Below are 6000 nucleotides of genomic sequence, written 5' to 3'. Positions count from 1 at the left end.
GACGATCTAGCAGTGACCTCTCTTCCCTTGAGTGAATTTTGTGGACATGAGTCTTTCGTAACTCTGGGTCATCTTCTGATATTTCTCCCACTGTGAACACACTACTTGGGAGGTTTAGCTGCCACAGAAAATTTGGACCTCTAAACCAGTTAGATGCCTTGAGCTGTTCTGCTGTCTGTCCCCTAGAAGAGTGGTCAGCGGGGTTGTCTTCTGAAGCAATGTAGTTCCATTGGTCAGGATGTGTGCTCTGCTTGATACGTTGGACACGGTTTGCTACAAAAACATGAAATCTCCTTGCATCATTGTTGATGTAGCCAAGGACAACCCTTGAATCAGTCCAAAAGTATTCCTGCAGGCCTTCCATTTCAAGCTCTCTCTGGAGCATGTCACTTGTGCGCACTGCCACCACTGCTGCAGAGAGCTCAAGTCTTGGTATAGTTGTTACCTTTGAAGGAGCTACCCTTGCTTTCCCCATCACGAGGGAACAGTGCACTTCTCCCGATGCGCTTATTACTCTCAGGTATGAGCACTCTCCATAACCTGAGGCACTGGCATCTGAAAAATGATGCAGCTCGTATTTCACAACTTTGCCAAAGCTTCCTGGTAGGTAGCATCGTTGTACCTTTATGGTTGCTAGATCTTGCAGTCCTCTCAACCAGGATTCCCACTGGGGCAGCAGATGGTCTGGAAGAGGATCATCCCAACTAACTCTCTCGAGACACATTTGCTGGAGGATTTTCTTTCCTAAAAGGATGAAAGGTGCGACAAAGCCAAGCGGATCAAACACCGAGGCCACGGTGGACAATACCCCTCTTCTGCTCATGGGTTTTTCTTTCACCACCACTCTAAACTGGAAATCATCTGATGTGACACACCATTGTACACCAAGGGCTCTCTCCATGTGTGGTTCATGAAGAGCCATATCCAAGTTGTTGGCTCCTCCAGCACACTCTTCCTTTGGGATTGATGACAACACCTGCTTACTGTTGGAAATGAACTTATGCAACCTTAAGTTGCCAGTGTTGCAAAGCTCCCTTGCTTCATTCACTAGCTGGATTCCCTTTGCTTCGGTGGATACACTAGTCAAACCGTCATCAACATAAAAGTTTCTTTCTATGAAGCGGACGGATGCTTCGCTGAAATTCCCCCTTGCCATTGCAGCAAGATGTTTGAGGCCATAATTAGCACAGCCTGGAGACGAAGCAGCTCCAAACAAATGGACTCTCATGCGATAGACTGCTGGCTGTGCTTCTAAATCTCCATTCTCCCACCAGAGAAAGCGGAGGTAATCTTGGTCTTCTGCCCTCACGTGAAATTGGTGGAACATACGTTCTATGTCACACATGATTGCAACCTTTTCCTTGCGAAACCGACACAAGACACCAACAAGGGAATTTGTCAGCTCTGGACCAGTCAATAGATGATCATTTAAAGATGTCCCCTGAAACCGGGCTGAACAGTCAAAAACAATGCGGATTTTCCCAGGCTTTTGCGGGTGATAAACACCATGGTGTGGGATGTACCACACTGGGTGTTTGTGGAGATCAGCCTTGGGGATCTTCTCAGCATCTCCACGCGCTATGGTCTCTTCCATGAAGGTTTTGTAGTCCTGGTAATATCTGCTGTTTCTCCTTAATTTCCTTTCTAGGTGCTTAAGGCGATGGATAGCACACACCATATTGTCTGGCAAGCTCGGCCTTTCTCGTTTAAATGGAAGAGGCATCTCAATATGACCATCTTCTTTGTGTTTGATTCCTTGTTTCAATTTCGACAAAAACTGGAGGTCATCTTGAGAGAAGTGATTGTCCTCAGCAACTCTCTCATTAAAGTCACATTCAAGCGCTTTAATTATGTCAGATGAGATGACTTCCTTGATCTGTGTTCTGCATACATAGTGAACTTCCTGTTTGGGACTTGATGGAAGCTGAAGTTCCGGTGTCACTTGCCTTGTGATGACTTGATGACTCACTCCAATAGTGTCTCCACAGTCTACGTATGGGCTGCCATGTCCAATAATGCTCCATCCCAAGTCTGTTCTCTGTGCAAATGGTTGATTTTCTTCACCGCACACCACCTCTCTAGGAAGAAGTGCCTGAGAACAGTTGTAGCCAATTAGTAGACCAACATCACACCCTTGACGAGGAGCAATCCTATCTGCAATCTGCTCAAGATGGGGCCATGCCATTGCTGTCTCTGGTGTGGGTATGTGGTCTCTGTTCGCCGGAATGAACTTTCTTGTGTAGGTTGTAGGAAGAGTTATTTTCTTCTCCGAGTTGAATCCTCTAACTTGCAACCCAGAGATCCTTTGGCAAGCTACAACTTTGTTTGTAGAGGCCATAGTAGATAACTTTAGCTTGACCTGTTCCCCCTTTGCATTTAGAGAATCTGCTGCCTCCTCAAGAATGAAAGTTGTGTCACTTTGCGTATCAAGGAGAGCATACACAAGTGTTTCTCTGTCAGGCTCTTTCATCATTGAAACCCACACAGGAATGATTGTAGATGTCTGAATGTTGGTGTTGTCATGCTGAACTCTGTTGGATGTTGCTTCACTTATTGCTATAGCTTCTCTTTCTTCTAGCTGTTCATTGCTTTGTTCTCTGTGTCTAGCTTCCTGCCTTATTCCTTCAGTCTTTCGTGTCTTTTGTTCTCTTTGATCATCGTGTAAGCAAGTTGGATGCCTTTTCTGGCATGTACTGCAAGTGCTTCTGTACTTACAATCTCTCGAGTGATGTCCAGGCTTTAAGCAACCAAAGCATAGCTTATTATCTTGAACAAACCTGTGTCGTTCCAATATTGGTCGTTCCAAAAATTTTCTACATTTGTACAGACTGTGGCCTGGTCTTTCACAAAACAGACAACTGCTGGCAGCAATCTTCTCATCAGTGTTTGTTGTTAGAACTTTAGCTGCAGGAGTCTGGTTTCGTTGTGGCTTGACCTTTTCTCCATCGAACTGTTTCAAGGCATGGAGTGAAGTTACAGGATTGCATGCGATCCTGGCTTCCCTTATGAGAAACTGCACAAACTGGCTAAAGCTTGGAAATCTGCCAGTCTCCTCCTCTATCGTCAACACTTTCCTATTCCACCTTGATGTCAACCAATCGGGGAGCTTGGAGAGGATTTTTTGATTCTCATTGCAATCATTAAGAACCTCTAGACCTTTAATCTGGCTTTCCGCAGCTTCACAGCTCCGTAGAAAGTCCACAAATTCCTGAAGTTCCAGACTGTCCTTGGAGCCAATTCTGGGCCATGCACTGAGTTTGTCTCTGAAGGCTTTGGCAATAAGGAAGGAGTTTCCAAATCTCTCATCTAATACTTCCCATGCTGCCTTATAAGCAGCCTCAGTGCCTAACAGGAAATAGTTTTCAACAGCCTTCTTAGCTGGTCCACTAACGTACTTGCACAAATAGTAGATTTTCTCAGAGGCTGGTATGTTTTTTCTTTCGATTAAAGTTTGAAAGGCAGCCTTCCAGTTCTTATATTTTAGCGGGTCACCACTGAATGTTGTCGGCTCTGGCATAGGAAGACGACTGGCACTAATAGAATCTGCTAATAACATGGCAAGTGCTGCGATGCCACCATCATGCTGTGGATGTATAATAGCTTGTTGTGGTAAGTGTAACTCTGGTGAGTTATGTATGTGACTTGTGTGCTGAAATCGGTCCCCTTCCCTTTGGCTTTCAGTTTTACATCCATGCAGTAACTGCTTAATTTCTTCTTCTGAATCTTCATCTTGCTCTTGCTCATACACTTGCATGGTTGCCTTAGCCACCCTTAACTGTTTGAGTGCTTCCAATCGTTCCAGTTCCTTGCGTTTGTCTTCCAAAAGCTTTCGCCTGGCAGCATTTTCAACCTCAAGTTTTGCTTGTAACTGTGCTTCTTCTTCCTCCATTCTTAAACGTCGTCTGCAGGCTTCAGCTGTTTGTTCTGCAATCTGTCTTTTATCTTCAGCCTCCAGCTGCAGAAGCTCTGCTTGCTGACACTGTTGTTCATGAAGGATTTCCAGTGTTGCTTGGGCTGCAGCCATTTTAGCAGCAGCTTCTTGTCTGCTCATGGATGACGCACTGGAGGACTTAGAAGCGACTCTTGATGCAACGTGTGACTGTTTGTATTGACTGGAAACCTGTGAGTGCTTACTGATGCCATATGATTTCTCAGACATTAAAAAAGATTCATCTACATTAAACTGTGGTTTGACTGGTGCCTTTCCTCTCAAACGTCTTTGTGCAGTCTTAATAACAGTTCTTGTTACCTCCTCGCAAGTATCAATTCTGCGGCGTGCATTGTTATCAGGAATGTCCACCTGACGCCAGTTTTCATATGCTGTGTTTAGTTCGCTGGAAGCAGTATTAATGTTGTTTATTATTGCTTGCAGCTCTTCATCTGAACAATTGTCAGAAATTGAGTGGTTAGCATCCTTTGCTAGAACCTTCCACTTTTCGTACTTGATCTTAAAACTTTGCTCCAACTCCTTAATCCTTTGGTTTAACATTCCTCTTCCCTTTTCAGTTAAGGTTCTTGACCTCTGGCTTTTACGAGGTGGGTTTTGAATTTTTTGTTGCACACACTTACTTGTTGATGGATGAACATCTGATGTTACTCGAACTTCTTGTGGACCATCTGTATTTTGCAGAGGAGAACTGCACAGTGGAGGGTTTTGCTGAGGCCTGGTCACAGTCTCTGCCTCAGGATTGTCACTCAGTTTAGAGAGATTTGTGACTGACATGTTAGGCTAAGTAAAGGAGTCTGATAACATAAAATAACACTGCTTATAGCTTGTAACAAACTTGGTTACTTCCTTTGAATAAAACCTTGCATAAAATCCAGGACTGCTTTAGTAGCTTATTCTTATAACCCTTAAACACATGTCTGAAATCACTAACAACCCTTAAAGACACATATTTTTCAAACTCATGATCAATTGTAAACTTGAACCTTCTTGCTTGCAGCTACAATGAAGCCACTTCAGGACACCCTTATTAACACTTTAAAGCATCCAAACTTGCAAATGGTCTTCAGGTTAATTTTCTGCAGCACACTTGAGAAGATCAATATGTCCTTTCTTTGAATTGTTAGGATGAGCAAACCCGTTCTTGACTTCTGGCAGGAGCTTGGGGACCCTTGTAGACACGCTAGAGATGACTTATGTTCCTTTCTTTCTCGCCCACTCACAAGGAGCAGATGAGTTCTCACTGTAGCTCCCGTTAGCCACCACGCGGACAAGTTCTTGTTTACAGATGATTTATTCAATGTTCGGCGACAAGATCACTCAGCGTCGTCATCATCATCATCATCATCGTGAGAACTACCCAAAGAAAACAATTGCAATAAGCAACATGTTTACAATAACTCTTATCACAGTAAATCCAAACAATAAAGGTATAGACACATAAATGCCCTTTCATGGCACTTTCATTGAAACTGAAATTAACAGAGGCACCCTGAACACACCTCATTGCCTGCTGTAGCCAAACGGGAGAAAGTCCGTTCTTCGCGCGAGCCGCTACTCCTCTCAACGGTGAGTCCACAATTGGGTTTAATTTAACTTAACTTAACTTATGTGTTCTTTAAAACTTAAGTCCAGTTTAAAGCAGTAGGACGATGCAGCTGAACTCACAGAGCGCCATGCTTCTCTGCTCTAGTGTCACCACAAACTCAGTCCGTGCTGCACGTTACTTCCGCTACCACCAATTACAAAACAAAGTTCCACAATTAAAGGAAACTTACAAATATAAACACAAGAAAAACATTGGAACACTTCACTGTTAGTTACAATGGATGGATGGTGATTACAGCTGTTTTAATGTGAATTCACTGTGCTGAAGTCCTGAAGGGGCTACTGACCTCAAACATGCAAAAAAAACAACAAACAACTAAGCAATAACTTCATGATCATCTTCAACTCTCAGTGCAAGAAACAACTGGAAATAGAAGATGACAGCGGACTGATTCTACTCATTTCTAACTCTGTACTTGTATTCTTGGACTCTTTCTTCAATCCAG

The 6000-nt window shown here is 43.6% G+C and overlaps 1 long non-coding RNA gene across 1 annotated transcript; it reads right to left on the bottom strand.

Moving 5' to 3' along the window:
• Positions 1–5224: 5224 nt before the first annotated feature.
• LOC145428554 (uncharacterized) lies at positions 5225–5661 on the bottom strand. Its single transcript, XR_013908845.1, has 2 exons — positions 5449–5661; positions 5225–5302 (listed from the first exon to the last, which is right to left on the bottom strand). It is a non-coding gene; the product is annotated as an uncharacterized LOC145428554 (long non-coding RNA).
• Between the last annotated feature and the right edge of the window lie 339 nt (positions 5662–6000).

The sequence above is a fragment of the Astatotilapia calliptera genome, chromosome 4 (genome assembly GCF_964374335.1).
Source record: "Astatotilapia calliptera chromosome 4, fAstCal68.1, whole genome shotgun sequence".
Classification (NCBI taxonomy): Eukaryota; Metazoa; Chordata; class Actinopteri; order Cichliformes; family Cichlidae; genus Astatotilapia; species Astatotilapia calliptera.
Note: the sequence above shows the minus strand (reverse complement) of the source record. Positions and strands in the feature narration are given on the sequence as shown.